Source organism: Pogoniulus pusillus, chromosome 22, assembly GCF_015220805.1.
Source record: "Pogoniulus pusillus isolate bPogPus1 chromosome 22, bPogPus1.pri, whole genome shotgun sequence".
NCBI classification, from domain to species: domain Eukaryota; kingdom Metazoa; phylum Chordata; class Aves; order Piciformes; family Lybiidae; genus Pogoniulus; species Pogoniulus pusillus.
In genome coordinates this window covers 17,374,670-17,394,962 of record NC_087285.1, presented here as the reverse complement: position 1 = coordinate 17,394,962, position 20,293 = coordinate 17,374,670, and the positions used below count along the sequence as shown (strand labels likewise).

The 20,293-nt window shown below is 45.9% G+C and overlaps 1 protein-coding gene across 11 annotated transcripts in view; it reads left to right on the top strand.

Moving 5' to 3' along the window:
- The window catches only part of SGCD (sarcoglycan delta), a 681,477-nt gene that overhangs the window by 91,409 nt on the left and 569,775 nt on the right, over positions 1-20,293 (top strand). Inside the window, exons 2-3 of one of the 11 annotated variants that reach the window (XM_064161984.1) lie at positions 3,136-3,223; positions 3,906-4,031. The exons of the other annotated variants lie outside the window; for them this stretch is intronic. The gene's annotated coding sequence lies outside the window, so the exon portion shown is untranslated. The remainder of the gene's footprint in view (positions 1-3,135; positions 3,224-3,905; positions 4,032-20,293) is intronic. 11 annotated transcript variants of the gene reach the window in all.

Below are 20,293 nucleotides of genomic sequence, written 5' to 3'. Positions count from 1 at the left end.
AATAAGGCCAAGTGCAGGGTTCTGCACTTTGGCCACAACAACCCCAAGCAGCACTACAGGCTGGGGCCAGAGTGGCTGAGAGCAGCCAGGAAGAAAGAGACCTGGGGGTGCTGGTAGAGAGTAGCTGAAGATGAGCCAGCAGTGTGCCCAGGTGGCCAAGAGAGCCAATGGCATCCTGGCCTGCATCAGGAGCAGTGTGGCCAGCAGGACAAGGGAGGTTATTCTGCCTCTGTACTGAGCACTGGTCAGGCCACACCTTGAGTGCTGTGTCCAGTTCTGGGCTCCTTAATTCAAGAGAGATGTTGAGGTGCTGGAAGGTGTCCAGAGAAGGACAACGAAGCTGGTGAGGGGCCTGGAGCACAGCCCTGTGAGGAGAGGCTGAGGGAGCTGGGGGTGTGCAGCCTGCAGAAGAGGAGGCTCAGGGCAGAGCTCATTGCTGTCTGCAACTATCTGAAGGGAGGCTGTAGCCAGGTGGGGTTGGGCTCTTCTGCCAGGCAACCACCAATAGAACAAGGGGACACAGTCTCAAGTTGTAGTGGGGGAGGTCTGGGCTGGATGTTAGGAGGAAGTTGTTGGCAGAGAGAGTGATTGGCATTGGAATGGGCTGCCCAGGGAGGTGGTGGAGTCACCATCCCTGGAGGTGTTGAAGCAAAGCCTGGCTGAGGCACTTAGTGCCATGGTCTAGTTGACTGGCTAAGGCTGGATGCTAGATTGGCCTGGATGATCTTGGAGGTCCCTTCCAATCTGTTTGATTCTATGATTCTATGCCATAAGCCAGAGTGGACTGTGTGTGAACTGAGATCAGCTGGCAACGTCACTCAAAATGCCCATGTCAGCAGGATGGCATTTTACCAAACAATCATATTTAATAGGTTTCGCCACAGCTTGTTCTTGCTGTACATGGTGTCTTTGGCTCTCCCTCTGAACAATGACACAAAAAACCTCCCAAAATAAGAGCTGAATTGATATTTGTTTTTATCTTCCTTCATCAGCAGCCATTGAGTTTCTGCAGGAAAAAAACCAAACAGGTTTTGCAAATTACTGAATCAGAAACCAAAGCTCAGGGAAAGTCCTCGGAACCACAGCACAAGTCACACAGGGGCCCTCAGCTGTTCCATTTAGGGAGAAATATTAACTAGCAGGTTCTGAAAGTGTTCAGCAGGGAGAAACTTGTTTGTGGGAGGAAGCTGGCCTGGAAGAGTGACAGCACAGCCATGCTTACTGCTCACTTGCTTTCATATGAAAACCAGCCCAAATTTGAAGCAGCCAGAAATAAAGGGACCTGAGGGTGCTGGTTGATAGTAGCTGAATGTGAGCCAGCAGTGTGTCCACGTGGCCAGGAGATCCAATGGCATCCTGGCCTGGATGAGGAACAGTGTGACCAGCAGGACAAGGGAGGTTATTCTGCCCCTGGACTCAGCACTGGTCAGGCCACAGCTTGAGTACAGTCATGGAAACATTGTACAGATAATAACCAGATCTAGCAATAAGCAGCAAAATATGTAAACAATAACAGCAACAGAACAAGGGGACACAGTCTCAAGCTGTGCTGGGGGAGGTCTAGGCTGGATGTTAGGAGGAAGTTGTTGGCAGAGAGAGTGATTGGCATTGGAATGGGCTGCCCAGGGAGGTGGTGGAGTTGCCATCCATGGAGGTGTTGAAGCCAAGCCCGGGTGAGGCACTTAGTGCTGTGGTGTAGTTGATTGGCTAGAGCTTGGTGCTAGCTTGGCCTGGGTGATGTTGGAGGTCTCTTCCAACCTGTTTGGTTCTCTGTTACAATCTGCCCAGAGCTGTGGATGCTAAAGTTCTGTGTGCTCTTGCTTTTGAAAACTCCTTTTGTTTGTGCCTTCTGAGAAGGAGCTCCCAAGGAAGCTGACACTGGGTATGTTACTGTTAAAGTAACGTGTTTTGCAGCAGGAAGGGATGAAAGAAGCATTCTCAGCAAGTGAAAGACCATGTGCTCAGGGTTCATCTCGCTATGCCTCTGTTCCCCTTCTTTCTCTGCATTCTTTGTTTTCAAACAGGTTTTCAGTGAGGTTGTTGCAGGCAACCCTCTGCATGGCTTGTTCAGCTTTGTTGTTGTCTGAATGATGGGCAAAGTTGTTCTCAGCCTCTTTGGTGATGAAGTCCCAGGCTCACTAAGATGGATTTTATTTCACCTCTTTGTGATTTATCTCTATATTGCCTTCTTATCATCTTTTCTTTTCCTACCAGCCTGCTTCTCAAAGGTGTAGGTTGGGGCCAGAACATGCTTTCTAATTTTGCTGGCTTTTGTATTGCACCTTTTACCAGCATAAAGCCTTTCTCTATCTGTTAGAATGTAGGATAGAAATTATGCTTAAAACCCCTGATCTTCCACTTGAATAGACGTGTTTTATCGTGAAGATCTTTCACGTTAGCTGGGTCCTGGGGACTGGAGCATCTCTTACAAGGAGAGGCTGGGAAACCTGAAATTCTTTACTCTGAAGAAGAAAAGACTGGGAGGGGAGCTTACAAATACACATAAATATCTGAAGGATAGAGGCTCGTGACAGTGAGGCAGGGCTCTTTTCAATAGGCAGTGGGTAGAATCATAGAATGGTTTAGGATGGAAGGGATCTCGAAAGTCATCCAGTACCAACCCCCTGCCACATGTCCAGAGAAGGGCATTGAAGCTGATGAGGGGCCTGGAGCACTGCCCTGTGAGGAGAAGCTGAGGGAGCTGGGAGTGTGCAGCCTGGAGAAGAGGAGGCTCAGGACACTGTTGTCTCCAACTACCTGAAGGGAGGCGGTAGCCAGGTGGGGTTGGTCTCTTCTGCCAGGCAAACAGCAACAGAACAAGGGGACACAGTCTCAAGTTGTGCCAGGGGAGGTCTAGGCTGGATGTTAGGAGGAAGCTCTTCACAAAGAGAGAGTGACTGGCATTTGAATGGGCTGCCCAGGGAGGTGGTGGAGTCATCATCCCTGGAGGTGTTGAAGCCAAGCCTGGATGAGGCACTTGGTGCCATGGTCTGGTTGATTGGCCAGGGCTGGGTGCTTGGTTGGCCTGGATGCTCTTGGAGATCTCTTCTAAACTGCTTGATTCTATGATACCAGATTGCTCAGTTATTTTGTGTTTCAGTTCAGTATATATATTTTCCTTTTCTGTCTCATCAGTTAGTAGAAGACTGCCTCTGAGACTTAGCCTGGAGCACCAGCAAAGAGGCAGCAATAACAGGTCAAAGGAAAGGCCAAGAATAGACAGGTATTTTTGTCTTCATTTGATCTGTTTTCAGCATCTTGTCACAGCCTTGCTCTGTGGCCAGCATTTCCAGGCTGTTTTTCTGTACAAGTTCTTCATCCTTCAGCTTTGGTGCCAGTACCTGAAGCAGCCACCTGGGATTAGGAGCAGGACTTTAATTGGCTGGTTTTATATCAGCTCAAAGAAAAATGATATTTTTATCATCAGGCCAGTGCCAATGCTTAGGCAGTTATCTATCACTGTGGACTGACAAGCTGGTTCTCTTTAGTCCCCCAACCCCCTCCACCCTCCCTACTGTGACAGAGAAAGCCAGAGAAGCTGCAGCATCCTAATTTTCCAGATGACAGTGCTCACAAACCTCCCAGGGAGCTGCAGACGGATCTGATCCCAGCTGTGTTTGGCTCCCCTCCGCTTGTGGAGGCTGAGCCAGGAGTTTGCTGCTTCCTCTGGAGGAACGTGCACCTCCTAGGCTGGCCTAGAAACATGGGGAGCTGCCTCAGCCCCTTCTAGCAAAGAAGGAACAGAAATTGAAATACACCATTAATATGCCACAAGTTGGCCAGGTTACCAGGGTGCATATTGGCAGAGCTGTAAAGCAGAGAATTGAAGTTCAAACTGCTTGCAGATATTTACAAGCTTCACATTGTTTTATGGAATAAATTACTTGATGGTGTTTTTTCCATAGGAAAGCAGGGGGAAGGCAGCTCCTCAGCCACTTCCCTGACCATGGTCCAGCTCTTCTCCAAGGTCCTAAATAGCAAACCAGACATGGATGAGGAAAGAAAGGGAAGGATCCCCCTTAAGGAAACAGGTTCAAAGAGCTGTCTTCTTCAATTAAAAAAACCCAAAACTCATTCTTTGCACAAAATTGCAGCATCTTCCCCAGATTTTCATGTTCTTTGATTCTAGAATGGGATTGTAAAGCTAAGTTAGGTGTTGTTGGTGGCTCAGATGTCAGCTGCTTTGACTGAGCAGGCCAATCTAGTGATATTTCCTAATGCTGCCTGCAGACTTTTGAGTGCAGCTTGAAGTCATCATACCCTTCCCAAGGAAGTCAAAGCCATCTTTAGAGAGAAACTGTAAAGATTGCTTTACACATGCTATTAATGCTTTTCTGAGCAACTCATTTGATAGAGGTTTTCATAGAATCAACCAGGTTGGCAGAGACCTCCAAGATCATCCAGTCCAACCTATCCACAAGTCCTATCCAATGCTTGAACGTGTCCAGAGAAGGGCAATGAGGCTGGTGAGAGGCCTTGAGCACAGCCCTATGAGGAGAGGCTGAGGGAGCTGGGATTGGTTAGCCTGGAGAAGAGGAGGCTCAGGGGAGATCTTATTGCTGTCTACAACTACCTGAGGGGAGGTTGTGGCCAGGAGGAGGTTGCTCTCTTCTCTCAGGTGGCCAGCACCAGAACGAGAGGACACAGCCTCAAGCTGCACCAGGGGAAATTTAGGCTTGAGGTGAGGAGAAAGTTCTTCACTGAGAGTGTCATTGGACACTGGAATGGGCTGCCCGGGGAGGTGGTGGAGTCGCCGTCCCTGGAGCTGTTCAAGGCAGGATTGGACGTGGCACTTGGTGCCATGGTCTGGCCTTGAGCTCTGTGGTAAAGGGTTGGACTTGATGATCTATGAGGTCTCTTCCAACCTTGGTGATACTGTGATCTGTGAACTAGACCATGGCACTAAGTGCCTCATCCAGCCTTTTCTTGAACACCTCCAGGGATGGTGACTTTTCTTACTGATATGAAATCTTCCTCCCTCCATGACTCAAATCTCTCTTTCTCCTTTGAGATATGCATTTAGTACTAACCCACAGCATTAATTTTTCCCATCCTGTGGCATTCTTGCCCATTGCTTTTTCTGTTATCAGATGCATGGCTCTGATTGACAGAATTACTAATCCATTATAATCATATTTTCATAATTAGTCCCTCTGAGCCTCCAATGGCTGCACACAAGCATAGGTAAACCACAGCCTGCCACAATATGTTTTTACATACTGACAGCTCAGTGTGAAGGAAGTGTCTCTCTGGTTCCTGCAATGGTTTTTTAGAGCTGCCTTTTGGTTCTCCTTTCAGTCTTCCATTTTCTTGCTCATTTTTTTCCCCCCCAAAGTCTTTCCTAATGTGGATCCTTTGCTGATTATAAGTCATCATTATCAACTTCTAATCCTGAAGAATATCAGGAAATATTGGAGATTGGAACTTCAATGTCACTTCTGAATAAAAACACATGGAAATGCATCAATTATTCACCAGGTTAAGCCTGAACAGGCATAGATGCCAATACCTGTTTGTTTGCCTGATGGAGGAAAGATTGCCAAAGCTTTCAGATTTGTCTTTTTGCATCTTTCATGTCGTGTCATTACGGCTGTGTCCTACGTGCCATGCAATCTTGTGTCCCATCCAGCCTTTTCTCAGTCTTGGATGACTTTGAGGAATTAGCTCATTGCTTGGCACCTCATTCTGGGTTTGGTTTTGCCATTGGTCATGGACAAGTCCCTAGGAAGCTTGTGGAGACAGTCCAGCAGCATCCATCTGAAGGACTCTTGGGCAGCAAGCACTAACTCAGTTACTCTGCATGGACCTTGTGCCATTCCCTGCTGCTTACCCTATTCCTCTGGACTTTGCAACCATCTGGGCTACTATGTGACTTCACTGTTGATTTCAACAACTTTCTGAAACCTGCTTTTCTTCTAACCAGATTAGTATTAATCTTAGATACTTCTTGGGCAAAAAGCATTTAATGACCCCCAAACAAGATAATGAAAACCCAACCAAACAAACTGTTTAACAGTGATGGTTTGTCTGGGCTCATAAACTATAGGTTTGTGAAAGTTCATCTCAATTCAGCCTGCCCTGACATTTCTGCCCTCTGTATCAAACCTTCCCCAACAACTTAAGAGTTTCAGACATTAAATCTGAGCTCCTTATCTGCCCTGTAAGTTCTTGATTAGATTGGAGAGCTGCAGTCCCCAGGCAGCAAGAAGTGAAGCATCTGATGCATTCATTGATAGAAAGATAAATCACTGCTGTAGGGATCGTAAGGAGTTCCCTGACTGCAGGGAAAGCTGAGGTCCAGAGGGGACCAACAAGGTCTTTACATGTGAAAATCAGCTACCCTCTTAATTACTGCCATCATTAATCATCTGCACGTGTCATACAACCTGTTCTGATCACAGCATGGGTAAGTAGGACAGAGGGGAAGGTAACTTAAAAGGGCTGTGTCTGTCTCTGTGTTTTGATCAGCAGACAGCTCAGCCAGTCAGAATTGCAGACATAACCTCCTGTTCTCTCTGTAACCTTCAGGCTTGTGCAGGGGAAGATGAGTTTCCACTTCATTTTCTGTCTCTGGCTTCCCTGGTACTCACAGCTGCTGAGACACCCTGCGTCTGAATCATCCAGGTGACAGGATGCAAAATCCCCAAATCTCAGAAGCACAGCATTAGCTGGTGGAGAGCTCACATGAGGCTCTCCTCTAAGTGCTCTTGTCTGCTGCAGCTGCTCCCTGACTTGCTCATTGCTCCTGTATCAGCAGGATGTGTGAATCAAGCACACCAGTGGAACCAGTGCTCTGAGGGCTTTCTCGGAGTGTGTTGGGAGGAGGGCACCTCTTTTCCTGCCTCCTTTAAACAAGACAAAGGAGAGGACTTCTCTCTAACTCCCACATTCTCTTGTTATTATGTTATCTGAGAGCCTATCTTCCAACACCAAGGAGCAACTCTATGGGCTTTAAAATGAGCATGTGCTTGTGTGAAGCTTAAGTACTGATTGAGTGCTGTGCTGAGCTGGGGACTTTTGCTGACACATTCATTTCCAGGAAGGCACAGGGGACTCCAGAGGAGACAAATCCCTCCTTAGGATACTACTCTGCAGAAATGCCCAGGACTAATCCCTCAGCCAAGGAACTCTAAGTTGATTTTCTCTACTTTTTGTGTTGGATTTGTTTGGCAAGATTTTGGTAGCTAGAGGCTACAGGATAGGAGGGTGCCCCCCACCTGAGGAAGGGGCCCATGCTGGAGCAGTTCAAAGAGGACTGTCTTCCATGGGAGGGATCCCACAATGGAGCAGAGGGAAGAGGTTGAGGAGTTCTCCCTTTCATGAGGAAGGAGCAGAAGAGACATCATGTAATGAACTGATGACAACCCCCATTCCCCATCCCTCTGTGCTGCCTTTGGGTGAAGTTGAGCCTAGGAAGAAGGGAAGGGTGGGGAGAGGTAATTTTAAGGATTGAGTTTTATTGTTCCTTATCCTATCACTGGTCACAAATTAAAGTAAGTCTCCCTGAAGTTGAGTCCACTTGGGAATTGGTGAATTATTTCAGCACATGAGCCTTTTGATCTATTATCTTTCCTCTGCTCAGCTGGGGAGTGACAGTGAAGCTGTGGTGAGCAACTGGTGTCCAGCCAGGGTCAACCCACCACAGTTTCAAAATCTTTTAGCTTAAATAGTGCATTTTAGTCTCTCTCTGGTACTTTCAGGGTCTGAGCTGCACTGCTTAGCTGGGGACAGAAGCATCTCTGGGCCATGGCTTGCCAGCACCTTTTCTTTGTAATGAGAGAGATGCAGCACAGAGACAGTAGAAAATAGAATTGCCTTCCCTTGAACTTTGTGGCCAGAGCAGAAGCAGCAGAATTTGGTGAAACCCCTTTTTGTGTGGTTGAAGCTCCAGCTGTAGCACTGTGAGATGTTGAAATAGAAGGGATGCAGGCTCTGATCTCTGAAGCCTCATTCCTATTGTATGGCTTTCTGTGCCTCTAGGACCTGATACTTGCCTTTGGTCTCACCATGATACAGGAGCTGAATTTGCAGCTCCCTAAAGGCCTCTTTAACATACCATGTGCCCTGCCTTCTGCAGAGTTCTCAGTCTTTGTTCTGGAAGATTTCTTGTGTCTAACACAGATTGGCTGGAAAATGGCTTTTAATTTCACTTTTAAAGAGAGCAGTGGACATTTCTGTATCTCTGAACACTCCTTGAAAATCGTGGCAGAATGAAGAGCTTTGGCTTTTGGCTTATCTTGCATTGCAGTTGCAGAGCAGAGGTGTTGAAGTGTGGGAAGTTTAGGACTTATGTAAGCTGTGCCAGGGTCTTCACTGTCACCAACCTAGTTAATAGAGGAGATGCTCTGACACTCCCAAGGGGCTGTACATGGCTAAGATGTGTAAAAAGATACTGAAACAAGAGGAAAGTAGCATCTTGGCTTCTCTACTAAAAGTCATAGGTGAGCATGGTTAACAAAGCCTGTGCTGGCTTTTGATGGAAAACTCAAGCCTTGAAGTCTTTCATGAATAAATTCATTATCAAATCCTTTAACAGGGTCTAACTCAATTTTCCTTCCCATTACCCCCAAAATGGATTCTAGCACAAAGCCATGCAAGAGGAATAAGGAGGGCAAAACCTGACCAGAACCTGCCAGTATCTTTTCTCTGAGTTGGATAGGAGGTAAGGCTGTGTATGTGACAGGGAATGATTGCATCCTGCTGTATCTGTATGTGCAGGTTCAGAGCACAGGGATGGGCTGCTCCGAGCAGCTGCTGCCCTGATGCTCTTTCCAACTTTGTGTTAGGGCAAGAAGATGAGGATTGAAGCTGTGAGCTGGTAGTGTTGCTTCTGCCCTCTCCTTGTTACTATCAAGAATTTTAGTAGTAATGACACCTTTGTGGGAATAAAAGTTGTATGGTCTAGTATTTTTTTTTATTATTGAATCATAGAATCAAGCAGGTTGGAAGAGACCTACAAGATCATCCAGGCCAACCTAGCACCCAGCCCTGGCCAATCAACCAGACCATGGCACTAAGTGCCTCAGCCAGGCTTTGCTTCAACACTTCCAGGCATGGTGACTCCACCACCTGCCTGGGCAGCCCATTCCAATGCCAATCACTCTCTCTGCCAACAACTTCCTCCTAACATCCAGTCTAGACCTCCCCTGGCACAACTTTGAGACTGTGTCCCCTTGTTCTATTGCTGGTTGCCTGGCAGAAGAGACCAACCCCCATCTGGCTACAGCCTCCCTTCAGGTAGCTGTAGACAGCAATGAGGTCTGCCCTGAGCATCCTCTTCTTCAGGCTGCACACCCCCAGCTCCCTCAGCCTCTCCTCACAGGGCTGGGCTCCAGGCCCCTCACCAGCTTTGTTGCCCTTCTCTGGACATCTTCCAGCACCTCAACATCTCTCTTGAACTGGGGGGCCCAGAACTGGACACAACACTCAAGATGTGGCCTGACCACATCTTGGCACATAGATTTTCAAGAAGAGTAAGAAACTTAGTTTGTTTCAGTCCTTGTAGTCATAGCTCCCCTATCTACATCTAGGGTACTAAGAGAATAGCTCTGGAAAATTCCTCCTGAAGCAAAAAGTGGCTGTGATTCTCCTAAAGCAATGCATTTCCATGGGCTTGGTTGGTATTCCTTTCTCTTACCCTAGGACTGCAGCATGGAATCTCTTCCACCTGCTGTGGGCAAACCACGGATGGCTGATCTTTTGAGGAGAGCTCAGCTCAGAGTTGTATCAGTAGGTGTGTTAGGTGCTGAATAATGTATCCTGGCAGCAACGTTTCAGTCAGTGGCACAAATGTGACATTTGCCTGCATCATGTCTTTTTTCATCCTCCTCCCTTAGATCAAGGAGGCTTAAAATCTCTCTGGTGTTTTGGTTGGTTGGTCATCTGTGGAAAGAGGGCCAGTTGAAGGTGAAATGGCTGTGACAGTTGCATCAAAACATCCTCAGAGAAACAGATAGATCCCAAATGTGAACACAGCCCTTTCCCTGACGACTTGTGCATGGTGTGCAGCCACGAAAGGAAGCATACCAGGAAATAAGAGCAACGTGGCATGATGCATGCTGCCTGTTTGAGGGAGTTGAGGCTCAGCTGCCTGTCAGGGCCATGTGGGTCTCACTGACACTGCATAGGGTAACGAGTTGCCCTATACAGAGTTAGATCTGCAGAGGTGCCACAGGGGTGAGAATTGTTATGATCGATGAGCTTGCAGCATCTGGTAACTGAAATGTTTGTTTTTTCCTCAGGTTGAGAGAATGATCTAGAGGAGGCATAGGTACAGCCAAAATAACCCTCCACATCTGTAATTTATGCTTAATTAAATACACTGCTTGGCAGTCCCTCAGAGTGATTTTGGTATCTTGACTTAAATAGTGTAGGCAATAATACTTCTGAACCAGAGGCTATGAAATCTGTTGGTTGCAAAACTGGGTCAGCATCAGGGTTCAGCACATCATCTTTGGGTGAAAATTCAGGGCAAGTAGATATCACAAATTGTCTTCAGGACAGTTGGCTTGTGCTGCCCTTGCTGTCTACCAGGAGTTGTCTGGATGAGTTTTGCCTTCTGCAGAAGAAAGAAAAAGGGATTGCTAACCTGTGAGCTAACAGCAGCAGGCCCTTAGCTCACAGCTCTGATTAAGCCTACCCCAACTATCAGCTTCAAGAGGAGTTTCCCAAGATCTTTTCCTTCTTTAAACCCTACAAATTCATCCTCTCCACATGTTTCCCCATGGGACTAATGCCCTAATAACATTCTCACTACTTCTCATAGGACATAGATCTAGATGCTTATAGACCTGAATGGAAGAGCTCATTGAATTGCTTCCTTCCTTTTGGCCATTCTCCATCTGGGTCCTGCTTCTCAGGGAGGACTACCCACGTGGGAGCACTCAGGCAGTGACCTGGAAGGCTCTGTGATGAAAAAAACTTGCATGATTATTTTGCTGGTAGATCTGCAAAGCAGAATAGTGCCAGACTGCCTGGCTGCTTGACATGACAAAGAGAAAAGGGACAGACAAACCAAGCAAAGGTGATTCCATCATGGGATGGTAGAGGTTGGAAGGGACCCAGAGAGATCATCGAGTCCAACCCCCCTGCCAGAGCAGGACCACACAATCTAGCTTAGGTCATAGAGGAATGCATCCAGACAGGCCTTGGAAGTCTTCAGAGAAGGAGACTCCACAACCTTTCAATTGCAGTGAGTATGAAAGTGCCAATTGTACTAAACATAAGTGCAAGTTTAAGCAAAGTCTTTTCCACTTCTCCATTACACCCATGGCAGTTATACATTTCAGGGTGGAATGATATTGTATCGACTATTTATCTTGCAGAAAATGTAAGACCCTTGAAAAATAATTAGCTTTTCAAATATAAACAGTCTAGTATCTGAAATCTTTGTAAACTTAGCTCTGGTGAGGCCACATCTTCAGTACTGCATTCAGTGTCAGGGACCTTGATACAAGAGAGATGTGGAGGTGCTGGACTGAGTGCAGAGGAGGGCACTGAAGCTGGTGAAGAGCCTGGAGAACAAATATTATGAGGAGCAACTGAAGGAGCTGGGGCTGTTTAGTTTGAAAAGAGGAGGAGAGACCTCATCACTGTCTACAACTACCTGAAAGGCTAGTGTGGAGAGGTTGGTGCTGGTCTCTTCTCAGAGGTGAATAGAGAAAGAACAAGAGTGGAGGCTCAGGGGTGACCTCATTGCTGTCTACAACTACCTGAAGGGAGGTTGTAGCTAGGTGGGGGGTGGCCTCTTCTCCCAGACAACCAGCAATTGAACAAGGGGACACAGTCTCAAGTTGTGGTGGGGAAAGTATAGGCTGGATGTTAGGAGGAAGTTCTTCCCAGGGAGAGTGATTGGCATTGGAATGGGCTGCCCAGGGAGGTGGTGGAGTCACCATCCCTGGAGGTGTTGAAGCAAAGCCTGGCTGGGGCACTTAGTGCCATGGTCTAGTTGACTGGCTAGGGCTGGGTGCTAGGTTGGACTGGATGATGTTGGAGGTCTCTTCTAACCTGGTTGATTCTGTGAATGGCCCCAAGATGTGACTCGGTAGGTTTAGACTGGACATTAGGAAAATTTAAATGAAAGCTATTGCAAATAAACTTCCCAAAGTGAGGAAACTGAACTTATCTGCATGTTTGTCAGCCTGTCAGTTTGTCTCCCACCCTCCATGTAAACCTGTCCAAGCACTGAGCACTGTGGTGATTGCTTCCACTTACCCAATTCAGGTTTACAGAAAGGAGCAGAGATGGAAAAGTTGCTGTTTGCCTCTGCATTGAGGTGAGGGAACTGCAGAAGCAGAAAGTGTGCAGAGAGCTCCCAGAACCACAGACTCTGAGGGATCATTATAAAGAATACCAAATGCATTGCAGAAAAAAAACCTAATTGTAATAGATTGGCTAAGAAACCTGAAACTTTGGTTGTGCACTGCAGCAAAACAGGAATTAATTCCTGGGAGCAGACAAGGCCCCAGGTTGGCAGAAGGCTAATGCAATTGGCTCTGGGTGCGTTCAGACAGCACTGGCATCTCAGTGCCTTGGCATTTGAGAGGGTAACAAAGAAATGAGAGCCTGCCCTGGCAGCCACAGCACTAGAACTGATTGGATTTGGTGCATGTGAAAGCAACAATGATCCTGCTGGGTGGCCTCTGGATGCTCATAGAACAAGTCAGCAAATGTAGATAATCACACAGCAAGAGCCATGGCAAAGGAAAGGCCAATGAGGCCTCAAGCTGGGAGAGTCAGGAGAGGCTCCAGATACAGGAAATGCTGGCTGAGAGGTGGGACCCCACCTGGACTGGGAGAGCTGCAGGCACCAGGCTTTGTCTCATCCAGCTTGTACTAAAATAGATAAGCAAAGACAAGCTGGAGCACATCCTGGAGATGTTTTTATGGTACGTTGGTATGGGTTCAATTTGTCTCACTTGGGAGTGCTTTTGTTCTGGTTGGGTTTTTGGGGTTTTTTCCCCTTTTGTTTTGGTTTTGTTTGTTCTGGGATTTGGTTTTCTGGTTTATTTTGGTGGTTGGTTTGTTTTTAAACTGTAGCTATTCTCTCCTTCCAAGACAAGAAGAGAACTAAATGCTGCAGTAAGAAAGGAGGGGATATTGGTCACAGTTTGCTGAAAGGAAGTCTGAATTAGTTTACAGCTGGGGAAGGTGATCTGGGGTAATCCACATCAATTAATTTAAAACATTTCCCTTCTTGGTCTCTGCCTGGCTTGTGGTGAAGATAGGATTCAATGCAGGGATTTCCATGCTTTATAAGCCCTGAAGGAATTAGATGTCACAACCATCTGCACAGAAATAATAATGGGTGGACTGAATATGACACTTCAGATTTGCTGATGGAGTGGAAGTATCTCCTGTGCTAGTGCAGTCCTGCCTTGTGGGCTGCAGTGTCCTACACCATTCTTGCCTCTTCTTAAATCCTCACATTGGGGTAGACCCCCTGTAGGAAATGGAGGTTTGGGGGTCCTCCTTTTTTGTCTTTGGCAATACGTGGAAGAGTTGATGTGCTGAGTGGTGATGAGCTACCTCCACTTCTGCAGCCTTTCATGTCTACTCAGTTTAAAACAAAGGAATACCTATTTCCTTCCTTCTTCCTCTTGGTCTACTTTTGGCAGTCTCCTTAGGCATATCTGAAGCCTGCTTTGTTTCTTTGTGAATCATTTGCTGCCCAGGCTCTGAAATACCAGCTCTGTAGTTTTGCCAGCCTGTGAAACACAAAGCAGATCGTTCCTGGGTGCACCCAAAGTAAGGGAATGCACCAAGCGAGGGCTGCACGGGAAGGAGATACAGAGCTTCTGCTGCATGCTCAGTCATGCAGCTGCAAGAAGAGAATGTCAGCACTTTCTCCTACACCTTGTGCAGGTAAAGGGCAGTCTGCTATGAGTATTGGAGGGGTCATCTTGTTATTCCATGCAGCACTGCCAACATTTCCTGCAAATCCCATGTTGCATTATGCACTTTAAATCAGCTATGCTGGCAAAGGCTCCAGTGTCCTGAGATCCCAATAGCTGTTCTTGTACATGAACTGGGTTCTCCTCTACCATCTGCCATCCACAAATGGGATTTCAAACCCTCACAACTGGATTTGGTTGATCACTTTATGTATACCTGAATATTCCATCATGATTCTGAATAATTTGCTTTTTGAATAGCTGCTGCTAATTGCACCTGAAAACTGATGTTTGTGTATTAACTGTGTTCTGGTTGCTGGCTTCTTACTCTTGATAAACATATATTCTACCCTTGCATTTGCTTCAGAAGGAGCCTTAGGAAAATACATTTGAAGTGCATGTATTGTTTCTAAGCCTGTCCTAATTAGCTTTGGGGAGAACTTGGTACATGTGGTCAGGAACAGAGACAATTTCTTTAACTGTATTGGTTTCACAAGTGACTCAGTGGACTTCAGAATCTATTTCCAAGGGGTCATGCAGATTCTGATTTCATTTTTATCTGCAAGGCAAAGGCTAATTTTTCCAGTTGAGCTACTGTGTCAGGTGCCAAACTTGGGGAAGTCACTCAGCATTGTTCCATGCTACATGAGACCTAACAGTTCCCCAGCTTGCAGTCTGAATTTCCCTCTTTTGGATTGTTTCTGTGTGGGACACTCTGATCTTTACTGGGGCATTATCACATTCAAGAGCAGCTCTGTGCTGGGAGGGATGCCATGGCTCTCCAGGTGATGTTGGTGCTGGTTTGCTGGTCCTGCAGACCCATACTTGTGCAGCTAATACAGAAGATTCACAGACTCCAAATGTTGCTTTTCCCTTTCATTCTGCTGCTGCAGAGCTAAAAGACTGCTGCACTAATCTGGTGTGCAGATGTCTGTGGTGCCTGAGAAGAGCTTTTCACCCTCAGTAATTCAGAGATGCATTTGTAATAAGATATGTGACAAACTGTTACAACCTGATGGTTCTTAACAATCATAGGAAAATAGCTATGCCAGGTGTTTAAAAATACCCAAGTCTTCTGTAGTCCAGTAACTTTCCAGGCTACTGCAGTGGTATGAAATCACCACCACAAAACCCTCCCCTAAAAAAAACCAGTAGGGACTTCTCTGTTTTAAGTGCATTTATAAAGCAGATCTCCTGGATAGTTGTTAAATGCATGAACTTTACACTGACATTTTGTCTCTAAACATTTTCATCTTGTTGCTTTATCTAGAGGAGAGTAGAAATTGTCCTTTAATTGCAACTAATTTAGTGGTATTGGTTATGCAGTGTTTTAGTTCACATACAGCATGACAAAGCTGAAGAGTTTAGCCTAGTCCTGTTGTGTATCATTGATTCATCTTTTCATCCTGGAGTGCTGAGTCTTTCCTTGGTCTCTGCTAAAAGGAAGTAAAAGATAATAAAGTGGAGATGTTTAGACTAAAAACAAATTAAAACAGGAACAGAGGGAGGCATGGCCAAGGTGTTCCTACTTTAGCTATGCTGTTGAGAAGGGAGAGGAAAGCATGGGAATAAAAAGCCTGTCATTATCAAAACACAACAGTGCAACCCGAAGAGGTGGAGTAATTTATCTTTAAGTAACAGGCTGACCTATACAGAACTGTAATTTTAATGTAAGGCTAACCTTTGAAAATAGATCAAGTGATATAAATTATGAAGGAACAGACATTTGTCAGATAGATGGTCTCTATTAGTAATTTTATGCATGAATGGTTATCTTCAAATGTAGAGTTACTGTCTGCTGAGAAAGAAAGTGCAAAAGCAGGTTACCTTAGGCTGATGTGTAAGATTGACTCTTCATCAGTGTTTTCTTTTAATCCAACCCAAAAAAGAAGGCTGAAGTGAGGTCATCTCTCCTCCTACCCAGCCCATGTAGCTCTCAGTACTTTTTTTTCTAGCAGAGGAAAACTCCTGGTGATGCTTTTTGATGTTCCTACAGCACCATGCGGTAGGTTTAGGGCTCCAATAGGTTGGCTTGTGTCCCCATTTGAGAATGGCAGACCCCAAACTGGGTGCCCAGCCTCTGGGCAAAGGAGAGGTGGTACCCAGAGCTCTGATGGGATGTGTACATGGCTCCTTTAGGAGTGCTGAGTTTGAATCCTCCTTGGAGGGGAAAGGTGTGGGCCTCTCTTTTTCCTGCAAGTACTGAAGAGGGGTGTCTCATAAAGTATTAGCACCTGTTACTCTCATGGGGTTTGGGCAACTTTTTGAATGATCCTGGTGGTCCTTTCCAACCATAGCAATTCATAGTGATTAGATGTGCTGAGGGATTTGGTTTAGTTAAGGACTTGTCAATGTGAAACTCATGATTGGACTCAATGAGCTTGAAGGGCTTTTCCAACCTAAGAAATTCTGTAATGGCAGAAGAAAAAGGGAGAGGCCAAGCAATTTGTGAAAGATACTTCTGCACTGTTTGATCACTCCTCTAATTTTTCTCCTAAATTCCTCTTTTTACGAGTTTTCTTCTGCTTTCTCTGCTTGTTTATATGCAACTACCTCTGTGCCCTTGTGAACTTGTGATCAAAGTACCTTAAGGGTACTGCAGTAAAAGTAAATTTGAATTCCTTTGAGAGAAGCTTGCTAGGATATTGGCCATAAACTTGGGGTTTGCCCTTTCTCTCTACTCTTTTTGTATATGTTTGTGTGATGGTTTGGGTGTTACCTGAGCCCTCCCACTTGGGAAATCACCCAGCCTAGACTCAGCTGACTCTGGCAATTTGAATGAAGCTTATATTTACAGCCAGCAGAATATACAAGCAGATATTTACAGTATATGCTGTTATAGACAGGAATGTACAAGGTTAAAGGTAATAAAGAAACACAACTCCCCTCCCAGAAATCTGAGTCCCCAGGAGGGGCTTCCAACCACCCCTCTCAACCTTACCCCAGTCCCAAGGGAGAATGGAGGTTTGGCCAGGGTGTTAGGAAGCAAAGTGGATTAACCAGAGAGATGGCAGAGAGGCTAGAGAGAGAAATGCAGCCCAGAGCTCCCAAGCAGAAGTGCCTTAACTATGTTTGGATTCTTCTTCTTACACCTCTCAGCAAGCCTATGAGTGAAGTAGACATCACCCTTGTTTCTCTTTCACAGCCTGTAATCTAGTTCTTCTCACCAAAACACTCTAGCTAGCTTCAAACTAGCACAGTTTGGCATGGAAAAGTAGGAAAGCAAAAGTAAACCTAAGCAGTGTATTTCTGTTTGCTCCTGTAAACAAAAGTAGCTTCAGGTTCTCCTTCATTTTCTCTATCTGCAGCTTTCTTGTCTTGTCTGCCAGCCACAAATGCAGCTATTGCTCAGCTTTGGAATGGAATGTGCATAGAGAGTATTGTAGTCCTTTCTTCATCCTTTAGCCACACTGAAGCCTGTAATACTTTGGGACAAGCTGCACATACATGGGAACATGTCCCTGTTGAACAGGACTTCTACCCAGCTCTTGATGCTTCATGCAGTGCCTGTACTGCTTATTTTGCATGGTAACTCTCAGCCATTGCATCACTTCTGCAGCAATATATAATGCATTTGATCTCTTTTGACATCTTTATTCACTCAAAGGGTGAAAGGGGAATAATCTACTCTATTTGGAGCCTGCAAATTCTCATAGACTCTGACAGACAGCATAAGTTATCATACCAGGGAGGGGAGGACTCATCTGGCTGACTTCAACTTCCTAAAGAATCTGGAAACTGCCAACATTTACATGAGCATCTCTTCTCAGCAGGACTCCTTCTGTTTTCTTTTCCCAAGCATCAAACTCATAGATACAGGTTTGATGGGAGCTTGGGAAAAAAAGAAAAGGAGGCCCCAAAACTAAGGTTCTAAGGGAACTGAAATTTATGACCCTTTTGATAATTTCTGCAATGAGATTTGTTTTTATGAGTCCCATTTTCTTCAGCTCTGCCTGAGCAATTAGCAGGGGAAACAATGGAAATGCAAACAGTGACTCCAATGGGTGGGATTTTACTGGTCTCTCTTTTCTTCCATTTTCTTCATCTACTTCATTGCTGTGCCAGCAGAATAGTTTGTGGTTAAAACATTGGAGTGGGGTGGAAATGACCATCATAGAATTATAGGCTTAGGTTGGAAGGGATCTTAGAGATCATCTACTCCAATCTTCCATCATGGGCACAGGCAACTTTCAACTAGATACATCTGCTCAAGGCTTCATCCAGCCTGGCCTTGAACACTCACAGGGAGGAGGCATCCACAACCTCCCTGGGCAACCTATTTGAGAGTCTCACCACCCTTGTACTGAAGAACAACTTCTTAAATACTGCAAGTTCAAATCTCCAGATAAATCTCCTGCTACTAGGACAGGCTGAGGGAGCTGAGGTTGTACAGTCTGAAGGAGAGAAGGCTCTGGGGAGACCTAGCAGCAGCCTTCCTGAAGGGGGCCTACATTAGGGGTGGAGAGAGTCTGTTTACAAAGGCTTGCAGTGATAGGGTGAGGGGCAATGGCTTCAAAGCAGAGAAGAACAAATTTAGATTGGATGCTAGGAATAAGTTCTTTATTATGAGGGTGGTGGAATGCTGAACAGGTTGCCCAGGGAGATGGTTGAGTCCCCATGCCTGAAGAATTTCAAGGTGAGGCTCAACAGGGCTCTGGGCAATCTGATGTAGTTGGGGATGTCCCTGCTGACTGCAGAGGGATTTGGACTGAATGACTTTTGGAGGTTCCTTGCAGCCTGGATCATTCTATGATATGTCAAAAGCTGCTTTTATGACAACATTTAACTGCTCTCTCTGCATGTACTTGATGATACAAAAAGATACCTAAAATAATGCCTACCTCTCGCATTCTTTTTGTCTGTTTAGACAATCATAACCTAGAGTCTGGATGTTTGAAGCCTCTTGGCTTTGTTTCTTTGAAGAAAATGCCTCCTGCTTGTGTTGAAGTGATACAGGTTAACAAGTTGAACAAGAGGAAAAGATAAGCATTTGGTGTACTAATTTCAGGAGCAACTGTTTTCAGTAGCCTGGAACCCTTTTGCAGTGTATTGATGTTTCAATTTGTACAGAGTAGCAGCTGCCCTTAATGATAAAGGAAAGCAACTGCTCTGCTCTGTGATGATTTGACATGGCAGCAGTTGTCTTGTGGAATGGAACATGACAACTTGAAATAATGATATGTAGATGTGGTGCCACAGAGATGGCATGAAATAACAGGAATTACTGAAAATGCTGGGAAGAGAGAACATCGTCGGTGATAAAGTATTAGGTGACAATTTGAGTCTCATCACAGGGTGTTAGGGGTTGGAAGAGGCCCAAAGACCATCGAGTCAACCCCCCTGCCAGAGCAGGACTATACTATCTAGCTCAGGTCACAGAGGAACACATCTAGATGGGCCCTGAAAATCTCCAGAGTAGAAGACTCCACAACCTCTCTGGGGAGTCTGTTCCAGTGCTCTGTGACCCTTACAGGAAAGATGTTTCCCTGTGTGTTGAGGTGGAACCTCCTGTGCTGCAGCTTACACCCATTGCTCCTTGTCCTACCCTAGGGAGCAGTGAGCAGAGCCTGTCATCATCCCTCTGTCCCTCAACCTCCAGCCTTCAGATATTTATAAACATTTATTAGATCTTCTCTTAGTCTTCTCCAGACTAAAAGTCTCAAGTCCCTCAGCCTCTCCTCAGCAGGCAGTGTTCCAGTCCCCTAATTATCCTCATAGCCCTCTGCTAGATTCCCTCAAGCAGATCCCTGTCCCTCTTAATCTGGGGAGTCCAAAACTGAATGCACTATTCAAGATGAGGTCTCACCAGGGCAGAGCAGAGATGGAGGAGAACCTCCCTTGGTCTGCTGGACACTCTTCTTAATGCACACCTGAGGTTGAGAGGAACATGCCAGTTTATGTGATACCTACTGGGAACAGTTTGGTTTAGATGGTCTTTTACAAGAGGACTTTTAAAAAGCAATGCAGTTATCAGTAGAGTTAGAGTAACTTGTCAGATAAAAAATTAAGATGATTTCCTAGCATCTACATTGCTTTTTAACATAAACTTTGTCTGTGGATGTGTGTGTGACTATGTCCAAGTCTTCCTAAAGGCTATTCCCATATTAACAAGTAATACATGCAGAGATACAGGCTGGGGTCAGAGTGGCTGAGAGCAGCCAGACAGAGAGGGATCTGGGGGTGCTGATTGATACCCACCTGAACATGAGCCAGCAGTGTGCCCAGGTGGCCAAGAGAGCCAGTGGCATCCTGGTCTGCATCAGGAATGGTGTGGCCAGCAGGAGCAGGGAGGTCATTCTGCCCCTGTACTCTGCACTGGTTAGACCACACCTTGAGTGCTGTGTTCAGTTCTGGGCCCCCCAGTTTAGGAAGGACATTGAGATGCTTGAGTGTGTCCAGAG